Source organism: Rhinatrema bivittatum, chromosome 3 (assembly GCF_901001135.1).
Source record: "Rhinatrema bivittatum chromosome 3, aRhiBiv1.1, whole genome shotgun sequence".
Lineage (NCBI taxonomy): Eukaryota > Metazoa > Chordata > Amphibia > Gymnophiona > Rhinatrematidae > Rhinatrema > Rhinatrema bivittatum.
In genome coordinates, this window is record NC_042617.1 from 496,915,011 (window position 1) to 496,926,624 (window position 11,614).

General features: G+C 42.4%; 1 long non-coding RNA gene across 2 annotated transcripts in view; it reads left to right on the forward strand.

Moving 5' to 3' along the window:
- The window catches only part of LOC115088134, a 79,825-nt gene extending 77,641 nt beyond the window's left edge, over nucleotides 1-2,184 (forward strand). For both annotated transcript variants that reach the window (XR_003855709.1, XR_003855708.1), the window contains exons 2-3: nucleotides 295-450; nucleotides 1,649-2,184. This is a non-coding gene — a long non-coding RNA (uncharacterized LOC115088134). The remainder of the gene's footprint in view (nucleotides 1-294; nucleotides 451-1,648) is intronic.
- The last annotated feature ends 9,430 nt before the right edge of the window (nucleotides 2,185-11,614 follow it).

An 11,614-nucleotide genomic window follows, 5' to 3' on the forward strand; every position in this document is an offset into this window, starting at 1 on the left:
ATTTTTTCCCTCTTCAACTACTCCACTGCTTACTAGCCATATTTCAATCTTTTTTTTTAATCCATAAGAATAGGGACAAATATATTTCCCATCCAATTCCAATCCAATAAGAGGGCAATATTGTGACTACCCACTTTGATGTAAAATTGATGGGTACTTTATAGCAATTTTCAAAGAGAAAGTCCATACATATTTTGCCTTGGAAAATTATCCCATGGAAACTTCCCACATATATTTATATCTGCATGCTAATGCATGTACATGGTTTTTTTTTTCATCAAATGATATGCATAGGGAGAAGCTGAGAGGTGAAGGGCCCCATTCCAGCAGCGAGTGATGCCGATGTTATCGAGGCGCTGTGCCGGGAACACCTCCTCAAATTTGGGCATGCTGTGGCATGCAGCCAAAGCCTTGCCCCCCTAGAAGCAGTTTATTCTTGAGCCTTCTGCTGTGAGTACATCTGACCCTCCTATTTCTTATTTATTTATTTATTTGTTTGCAGTCATTCATAGACTGCTCATAAAGGGGCAGATTTTCAAAGGAGTACACATGTAAGATACTCGCGTACCCCCCGAAAACCTGCCCCAAGTTCCCCCTGCGCGCACCGAGCCTATGTTGAATAGGGTCGGTGGCGCGCGCAAGCCCCGGGACACGCGTAAGTCACGGGGCTTTCCTGGGGGGGCGTGTCGGGGGTGTGTCGCAGCGGCGCGTCATTCGGGGGCGGGGGCTGTGGGTGTGGTTCCGGCCCAGGGGCAGGTGTAACTTGTCCAACAAAGGTAGGGGGGGTTTAGATAGGGCTGGGGGGGTGGGTTAGATAGGGGAAGGGAGGGGAAGGTGCGGGGGAATGGAAGGAAAGTTCCCTCCGATGCCGCTCCAATTTTGGAGGCAGGTTGCGCGGCTCGGCGCGTGCAGGCTGCCGATTTTGGGCAGCCTTGTGCGCATCAACCCAGGATTTTAAAAGATACGTACGGCTACGCATGTATCTATTAAAATCCGGCGTACTTTTGTTTGCGCCGGTCACGCGAACAAAAGTACACGCGGGCGCAGTTTTTTTAAATCTACCCCAAAGAGAATCTCCTACTGAACGGGGTACTCTATAACTATAACATTACAAGCAATAAACCGCATACTTAAAACAAAACATATTAAAACATACACCTTTAACTGTTTTCAAAGCTGTTTTAATCTACCATGATACACACTTCAGGTGAGAGCTGATTCCCACTATGGAAAAAGCTCTTCTCTTTATAGTTTGAAGATGATAGTCTTTGAGCAATGGAACAATAAGTAGATATTTGCCCAGAGAATGTAAAGAATGGGCAGACCCATAAACCACTATTCTGTCTGTTATGAAAGAGGGACTTGATCCATATACAGCCTTATGTATGATTGTTAGTGTTTAAAACTTCACACACTACCCAGGACTGTTTTTTACCTATTACTGTTAAAACCCACTATAAATTCTTTGATATTACTGGCCACTCCAGAACAAGAAGGGCTTGGGAGGTCTCCTTCCCTGCCCAGAATGAGACCTTGGTTTCTCTGAGTCCTACAGCTTGTTTTGTTCCTCAGCCAGGAGTTGTCAATTCTGCAGATGCTTCAGTCGAAGAGATAATGGGCCAAATTGTGTATCTCTCTTCATCCTCAGGTGGAGAAGAACCTGCAGATGAGGCAGAATTGGGAACAGTGAAAATCTCTACCCCAAATAGCTCCATCCAAATTTCTACTGTCTCTTCTCCTGTTAGAATAGCTTTGATCATCCTTGAAACTTTATGGACAGCAATAGTAGGACTACTGAACTCTCTTACTACTAAAATCGATAATGTATTGACTTCAGTTAATGATCTTTCTTTAATTGTGTCTTTTCACTCTGCAAAACATATTGAAAATGATAATAAAATTCAAGAAATGTCAGAGTGGATTAAGGAGCTTCAAGAAAATAATATGACTTTAATTAAAGATAAGGAATATTCACATCGCAGGATGGAAAATTATGAGAATTACAGTACATTAGAAGATTTCATTTGAGATTCATTAATTTTCCTTGTTCTTCTTTAATCACCCCTTTAGAATTGTTTAAACAATATTATTCTATGTTATTATGTACTTTGTTATCTCGCCCTAGCTTGATGGTACCTTGTCATAGAGTCCATCAAGCTAGGGCGAGAGAATATTGTAGAAATCTCATCTTTGTGTGACTTTTCTCACTCCAAATGATTTCAGATCTTCACTGTGCTGTTCGTATGTCTCACTCTGTATGTAAAACTGGCCCCAAAACCCTACACCACCACCAAAACCACAACTTGAGTTCCTAGCTGGCCCTCCTATAGCAGTATAAATAGTTGACCACTCTGTGTGCCACCCCAAAAGTCTCTCTCTCTCTCGCTCTCTACTCCATACCACTCTTCTCCTCTCCTATGCCCAAAATGCCCCAAACAGAATTTGCAATATTTATTGCAAATTGTGTTACGGCCATTTCGGGTATATTGCACAGCTTAACGCCTGCAAAAATAATGTAGTTATTTCCAGTGTTAAAAGCATGCGATAGTGTGCATTACACTATCGCACAGTGCAATAATGCCCCTCACTTTCATTAATCTCGCCCCTTTCAATAAATTTGCCAAATTTGCATTCACGCTGCACACTGTGATAAATATCGAGGGCATTAACACCATAACTCACTTTGATGAATGACCCTGTAAAAGTTAACTGAGGGTCACCTGCCATTTAGACAAATAATGTAATAGTTATCCATTTTAGGCCTAGATTCATTGAAAATGAATAAAGCATTAATGGATATAAATAAAGCAAAAATATGACGCCTGCATTCAAAAAATGGGTGTGGCTAGGGAAATGTTTGATATTCCACATCACATAGATAAGTTGCACAACATGCGATAATTTATTGCGCTGCGTGACGCAGTTTAGCATTGTGCGACGCATTAGCATGTTGCATATCATTTTACATTTTGTGCATTGTTTTTATATACTGGCTTCATGAAGGTGCTTCTTTGAGGGTGTTTCAGGCATGGGAGAGAGAGGAGGTGAGTTTTTGGAGTTTAGTGGAGTTGGAATTTAGCAATTTCTGAGTGAGTTGTCCTGTTGTTTAGTGTTCTCATCTGTTTACATTTATCTCTTGTCTTTATCTGTGTGTGGATGCTTTTGTTTGCTTGTCAAGTGTGTGTGTCTGTCTTCCTGTGGTGGAGGAGTGGTGATGAGGATGAGGGGTGGTGGAAGAGTGGTGATGAGGATGAGTGGTGGTGGAGTAGTGGTGATGAGGAGGAGTTGTGGTGATGGTATGATGGTGGAGGAGTGATGAAGTTGGTGAGGAGGAGTGGTGGTAAGGAGGAGTGGTGAAGAAGAGTGATGTGAGAAAGAGTGGTGGTGTGGCAGGGGCAGTTCTATAATGAGGTAAGGTGAAGCAGCCGCTTCAGGCAGCAGAATTTTGAGGTGGCAAAAAATGCCTCTCAGAACGCCATTGTGGCATCCGCCTCACACTGCCTGCCAATGTTCCCTCTAAGCTGTGCACATGCATGGGTGCACACAACGTTTCTGGAGGCCATGCACAACTTTTCTACCCCCGAGTAGTAAGACCGGCAGGGCCATGGTGGAGCTCATCCCACCACTGCCTGAAGTACAAACAAGACCCCAAAGCTTCAATTGCACCGCAGTATTAAAAACTTGCAAGAGTAGCACTTTCTCTATGCTGATCTCGTGATGCAAGTGAAAGCCCAGACAGGCAGCTATATCAAACGTTTGGCCTCTTCCATTGTGAAGATCAATCACCTCTGATCAAACAATGGGCCTTCTCTCTGTGTCTAGCTAGCACTTAATGCTGTAATTACATAAATCTTTAGTCAGAAGCTAATCACCCACAAGAGATTACTTTGGACACCTTGTGTCCTCATTCCACTTAAAAGGCACTCAATAAAAAAGCTTTTTTAGGGCTGACAGTTAAAATATATATATATGTCATCTACTTGCAGCCTGCAAGGTATCAGCTGCTGTGTGTCATCTGAGGAGGAGTCATGGAGGTGTGATGGATAGAGATTCCCCACTGCCTAAGAGCAGACAGTGATGAGGCCTGCTATTGAATGGAACCAGGCAGTTTTAACCAGTCTGATTCCCACCTCTGCATTGCCTTCGGCTGGTGATCTGTTCATGTCTCTTAGCTAAGGATAATCTCTCATTGTACAAGCCACTTGTCATGTAACTGATGCTGTCACATCCCCGACAGCCTCATGTGTCAGTGCCATTTGCTGTAAAGACATGGCCAGAGAGAGAATATAGAAAGAAGCTGCACTCTTACCTATGAGCCAACTATCATGGAGAGGCTGTCTTCAAAATTGTCAAACAGGTCAGATTGCCTAAGTATAAAGGAATCATCCTCAGCTCCCAGTACTTGGCAACAACATCGAGGATGTTCAGTTGAGCATCACAGACCACTTGTACATTGATGGAGTGGAAGAGTTTTTTGTTGCGGTAGATCTCCTCCCTGCGATAGGGTAGAATAATGACTACATGAGTGCAGTCATCAGCTCCCAGAACATTAGAAATGTTGGCAATGGTATAGTATCCTCTCTTCAAGTCCAACAAGTCCTGCTTTTCATGAGGAAATCTTATGTAACAAATAATGCAGCCATATACAGTGTTACGCCCGTCGGTCGCAGACGGCTGTGACTGCTCTTGCTCACCTCTTTCTTTACAGCATTGACTATGTGGGGTAGATTTGCGGTCTCCGCCAGTTACCGCCGGCCTGCCTACCACTCCCAGGCCTCTCTGGACGGCACGAACGCTGACAACGGCCATCTTGCCCTCGGAATCCCTTAGGCAAGCGCGCGCGTGCACGGGCCAGTCTTAAGAAAGTCATGGCGGGAACCTCCGGGGCGTCCCCTACGGATGACATCATTCCACCGGGATACTTAAGCCGGCTGGCCCTGCTTACCGGCAACTTGGCAACGAGTTTCCTCATTGCTGAATCCGCTTCGCTCACTATGGACTTCCTGTTCCTGTAGCTGCCTCTTCGGCGTGAGGCACTATGGGTACCCGCTCCTCGGGGGCCTTTTCCTTGTCTCTTGCTATCCGCTCCTCGGAGGGTGTGTCGTCTTGGATTGCTACCTGCCCCGTTCCCTGGGGTTTCTCTTGGAACCTTCGCTACTGTGAGTACCTCCACTCTGCGGACCATTACCGTACCATCTCTAGTGAGGAACCCTCATCGGTGTACCCTGAGCTGTGGACCACTACTGTAACATCTCTAGTGAGGAACCCTCATCGGTGTACCCCCCGCTGTGGGCCACTATCGTATCACCTCTACTGAGGAACCCTCACCAGCATACCCTGCTCCACGGACCACTACTGTATCATCTCTACTGAGGAACCTCATTGGTGTACCCTGCTCTGTGGACCATTGCCGTATCTTCACTACAGAGGTATTCCCTTTGGGTATACCTCATCGCACAGACTCTGAGACTTTCTCCTGCACTTCCCACTCCACGGGCAGTGCCTCTCTGTCTCTTAATAAAGACTCTAATCTATAGTTGTATCTGACGTCACTGAGCCTCTCGACGATGAGGCTCACAGGGCTCCTCCCTGTGGGCGTCTCCATCTCTCACTTCGGCCCAGGGGCCCACATACCTACAAATCCTAACATACAGCTGTTATGACCTGGCCCACTCAGCGGGAAAAAGCACTAGGGGCTCATGCTCACTCCACTCATCACAGTATTTCTAGAGACCTTTGCTGGCACAAACTAAAAAAACTGTTTTCCTGTTTTGGTATGTCCACTAAACAGTAGGCTGTTTAGTGGACATGTTATCTGGCTAAAGATACATGTAGCCAGATAAATCAAAAACCTAACTAGCTTTATTTGAATATAGCCAGGTAGGTTTTTAAATTATCTGGCCTTCTGTGGCTGGGTAAAGTGCTACTTAACCAGCCCCCACATCTCTGAGCTCCCTGTAGTGCTGTCAAAACAGAAAAAAAGAAATGAAAGGGCCAGTGGCCCGATCCCCTCCTTCCCCACCCCCCCACAAAAAAAAAGGTCAAACATGGCCCTGTTGGGTCATGCTTCCTACACATTATCAACCCGTCAAAACATTTTAAAGTTCTAGGGTTTACAGGCCTGGACTCCCCTATGTCCCCATCCCTGATATCTAAAAGTTACCTGCTGGGGTTGAGGGATCTACTTCCCTGTTCCCAGTGGTTCTAGACTGCTGTAACAGAGTCAGCACTGTAAGCGTAATGCTTTTAAAGATATCCGATTAAGTAACACGTTATCTGGTCACACAAGGCCAGATAATTTTAAACCTGCTTTGAAGCAGGCCTAGAGTTATCTGGCTAACCTAGTCAAGGTATTCCCATATTTCGTTAAGTAGTTGGATAACTCAACTCATCTCTGGAACTCCTCTGTAATGCCCCTTTTTGATCTGGCTAAATTATAGCTGAATAACTATTTATCCAGCTATAATTTAGCTGGATATCTGACAGAATTTGCAAAATTTGCTATTTAGATGATTAACATTTGAGGTATCCTTCTAAATGGCTTTTAAATATGGACCTCATTGTGTTTTGCATTGTTCCTAGTTATTTTAAAATAGTTGAATATCTCCAGTATTTTGAAACTTCTCTTTTTCTTTAGTTAAATTTCCCTAAGTGAAAATATGTATTTTTTGTAAAGCTGATGCTTCCTTATCCGAATTAAGCCATAAGATAGGCTAAAATGTATTCTAACAGGGAATTGTTGCACGCCTGAGTCAAACTTTGGTTCAGAAGACTACAAAATGAGTTCTTAATACTATTCAAAAAGAACAATATTTCCTTTAAGGGGGCAATTATCAAATTGTCTGGCTAGTGGTGAAATTCACGAGCACTTCGTACCTGCACAACTTGTACCTAATTTTCATGTGTACTTTCCAGCTGAAGATTGTCAATTGGTACCCAGTACCTGCAGACTTATTGTTTACTTTATCTCTAAGTAAAATTCTTATGAAAAATAATGCATGCAAATTTGAAAATACATTCTAGGGTATTATTTTTCAATTCTGCCTAAACCATGGTCCCGGGAACACCTCCCTTCAAAACAGCTAAATTGTACTTGCAATTGAACTCTGTTCTTACTTTTCCCAGACCGAGCAAGGTAATTTTTGGACAGCAAATTTATCAGAGTAAATTGCTTTGAAAAGTATCCTGCACAGTTTCAGAATATTTTATTGTTTTTCTTCAATTGATTTAATGGAGAAAAATTGGTTGACTTCCTTTCAATTTCTAAATTTAGAAACTTTATTGTAGTCACTATGAAAGTTTATTTGCTCTGCGGGTTTTTGTAGAAACAGCTAGGCCAGGCCAAAACAGAATAACTATGAGTTGAACTTTCAACAAGCATCATGAAGCCAATTTCACTGCACTGATGTTGTAAATGTACAGGACTATATCTGTCCAATTTGACTTATAAATGGAGAATGATGCCTGGTAGAACAAGGAATCATAATAGTCTATTTAAGGTTACTCCAATGGAGACCATAAATAGGGTGCTATCAATAAAAACTGAAGCTCCACTGAATAACGGTTCATAAATGACACAGGTCAGTCGCAACAGTGGGCCTTTTTTCAATTTTGCAAAGTCTAGAAGGGGATATATCACTGGGGGGACAGAGGTAGAGAAGCTTACAAGCTAATGCCTTGGGGGATGTTAAGTTTGCTATTTTGGCAGTTCTCTGATTTTTGAAGCAAAAGTCAATGAAAAACAATAGAATTTCAGAGTGTTTTGTTTTAAACAAAATAAAATGTGGTTATTGTGTTGTGTTTTTCATCTTGTTTAAAACCAAATGTACATCCCTAGGCTTTTGGCTTTAATCAGGAGCCATAAAGTGAGCCTCTTTTGTTCTGCTTATGCTAAGACTGCCTTCCATTCATCAGAGGTTGTTAGAAAAGAGATGTAAATGTTATCCTGTTTTCATATTGATGGTTTAAATGAGCTCAGAAAATGGTAATCATTTTAGGTTAAGTATTCAGTAGGATGCCTAAACAGGGAGTTACATGAATAGTTGTGGGTGGATAAACTATGCAGCAAATTTTATGCTGTGAATTTTTAAAGCTATGCTACATGATCCAGGTAGCTTTTAAAATCTGCCTATGCTCCTATAAAAAATATATGTACATAGCATAGTTTTATCTCAGGATAATGTCTCCAAATGAGTTTATTTTGTGCATTCCTTAACAGGAGTGAACCTCACTAATAAGACAGGGTATGTTGAGTATGATCTAAATCTCTCAAGTTCACTGCTAATGCCCTTCTTAATACTGAAGTTCATATAATATTTTATGCAAAGGCAACATGTCTAGATAGATGTGCCTGTAAATTATTTTTAATTAGGCCAGTGAGATCCCATACAATTGGGAATATACCTTTATCTTTCTGCTACAATGTCTTGGTCTCTAATTGCATCATTAGATACATGAGGATCTTCTCTCCCTCATACTGTCCACAGACTAGTCACTTTGTAATAAACATCTATCATCAGCAATGTTGTTTTTGTGCTTTTCTCCTTTACCACTGTATTTCGATTTCTTGCATAAAGCTTTTTGTCAGTTGGGATGGAGATGTCTCAGGTGATTACAAATTCTTTATTCTCTACAGTTCTCTCAGTGTAATGATTCCAGTGCTTTTCTGATACAATGATGTTATAATGTTTACATAATTTCCATTGGATGAGAAGTGCCTTCTATATACAGGTCATCTGATATCAATTTTTGACATCCAGCAACAAGGTGTGCAATTGTTTCTAGGTCTGTTTTACAGACTCAGCATTTATCAGTTTTCCAATATTTTCTGTGCTAGGTGTAAAACATTTATGGTCAAATTTTCAAAGGCCCATGCACGAAAAACCTGGGGTTTACTTGTCTGGCCGGGCCTTGCGTGCATTTTCAAACGGTATCGGCCACGCGCATAAACCCCGGTACGCGCACAAGTGCCAGGCCTCTTCAAAGGGTCTGGGTGGGGGGCAGCCCAGGACAGTGCCACTGTACGCTGTCCCAGGGAAGCGCGTGCCGTCAGCGTAAATTGCTTCTGATCCTGAGGATCGGTAAGTAAAAAAATAAAAAAATTAGGGGCAGCTCAATAGGCATTAGGGGTCAGGGTGGAGAGGGGAAAGGGAAGAAAGGTTAGGTAGAGGGAGTAGGGAAGTTCCCTCCCAGTCCGCTCCTTAATTGGAGAGGACTGGAGGGAACTGGAGGAGGCCTGATTGCGTCGCCGCACTTACACTTTAAAAAATTGCCTCCCCCCCCCCGCGTGCGCCGCCTGTACATGTGGATTTTAACATGTGCGCACTGGCGCATGCATGTTATAAAATCTGTGCGACCATGTGCACGTGAGGCCAGGGCCAGGTGTGAATTGTGCAAAGAGGTGGCACCAGGGCCAGATGTGCTCTCTCTCTCTCCCTCTTTCTCACACACACACACACACATATACCTGAATCAAAGCCATGTGGTTGCCCTTGTCTCAGGGTAAGCAGCTCCAGCAAATACTGTTCTTCTCTGTTTATTCCAAGGGCTGGAGGACGAGGGCGATATATAATCCATGTCATTACTGAATGTTCTGTTTCCTCATGGGAGCCTGAATTGATATACACTGCCAGCTCTGCTCCTCTTTTTTAGGTCCCAGAAAAAAGGTGGCAGAATGCCATTTTGGGTTGTTGTGCCAGAAATTAAGCCCCCATTAATGAACACAAAAAGAGGTTGAATTGGCACAAGTTTGAAAGTTGTGAACAGTAGTGCCATTCATCAAGGTCAGGGTTGAAGCCTTGACATAACACTACTGTGCACAGTTTTCAAATTTGTGCTAATTCAAAACCTTTTTTGTGTCTGTTCTTTGATCTGAAGTTTCTGCTTCAGTATCACTCCTTCCCCTTCTGTTTTGCCATACAGGAGAAGAGGTGGCAGGGAGAGGAAACGAGGGAAGTGGCTAGATTAGGGAGCAGAGTGGTTGTTCTCTTCTCTATGTGCTCCAGGCTCATTCCCTCCTATTTTCTTCCCTGCAGGCTGCCTGGAGAGGAGGGCTGGAGCAGAATATGTCCACTGCTCTGCCTCTTAAGACTGAAAAGAAGTGCCGGGATTGAGTTCCTAGTCATTCCCCCACAAATTAAGCCCTGCTTTTGCCAACTGATTTTCCTTGTCTGCTGGTCAGATTTTTTTAAGAGAATTTTTTTTTTTTGCAACTTCTGCTGTCTCTTTCTCATCATGTGCTGGTAAATTCCTTCCACTTACTAAAACAATTGCCCATGCTTAAGGATGGAGATTGATTTTAAACATTAGATATTTGCTAAAACATTTGGGGAACTTTGTGATTTAGTTAGACTAGGTAAGATTCAGGTAGGAAGTGCTCTGTTTCTATTGACTATTGTCTTTTGTATCTTGTTTGTTTTATGATATCTCATTTTATGGTTTATGTAATTTGCTGTTGGAATGTTTTGTTATTTTTTGTTATTTTTATGTTGTATTTGATTGAATGTTATGGAAGTATTACTTTTACCTGCTTAGAAATTGTGATAGTCGGGATACAAATCTTTTATAATAAATAAAGCAAATACTTTCTTACTTCAACACTTTTTGAGTATTAGCATCTGTTGATGTTGTTAGGTATACTTGAAGCATATAATAGCAATTCTTTAAGAACATAAGAAATTGCCATACTGGGTCAGACCAAGGGTCCATCAAGCCCAGCATCCTGTTTCTAACAGAGGCCAAACCAGGCCACAAGAACCTGGCAAGTACCCAAACACCAAGAAGATCCCATGCTACTGATGCTAGTAATTGCACACAAAAAAACGTATCCAATACAACTTATAATAATGATTTAAGGGACCTTCTTTGATATCTTTTAGAGCCTCTTGAGGCTCTAAAATATATCAAAATGAGGGGATGATTTGAAGGTCCCTTAAATCATTATTATAAGTTGTGGTTGATAGGTTTTTTTGTGTGCAATTGTCAAATCGTATTGCCCACTCAGGCTTTTTTTTTCTATATTACTGATGCTACTAATAGCAGAGGCCATTCCCTAAGTCAATTTGATTAATATTAAACTCCTTTAATGCCTTAGGCTTTGAATATCAATACACCTACACACAAAGCAGGTCACTCCCTTGACTTGATATTTGTCAATGCCCGCATACACGTCCCTAATCCCCCATCATGCACACCTGTTCCATGGTCCGACCATTCACTCATAAAAGTTCACATATCCATAAAGCCTTCTACAACAACTCCCCCCAAACACAGTAATACTATTCATTCAGAAAACCCTGCAGTAAACATGACTTAACCGCCGCAATCAACAATGCCCTCCACATCATAGACCTAACAAACCCCGACACAGCTCTTTCTTCCTGGACCACCCTCACAAATAACATTGCCAATAATCTCTGCCCCCTCTCATCTAAAGAAATAAATCTCTCTCACAACACAACAAAACCTGGTATACCCCCGAATTGAAACAACTCAAACACGAACTCAGACTGAAAGAAAGAAATTGGCGCAAAGACCTCTCCCCCAGACAATTAGCTTCATACAAATCCTCCTTATCCACCTACAGAACCTCCATCCTCAAGACAAAGCGCGACTA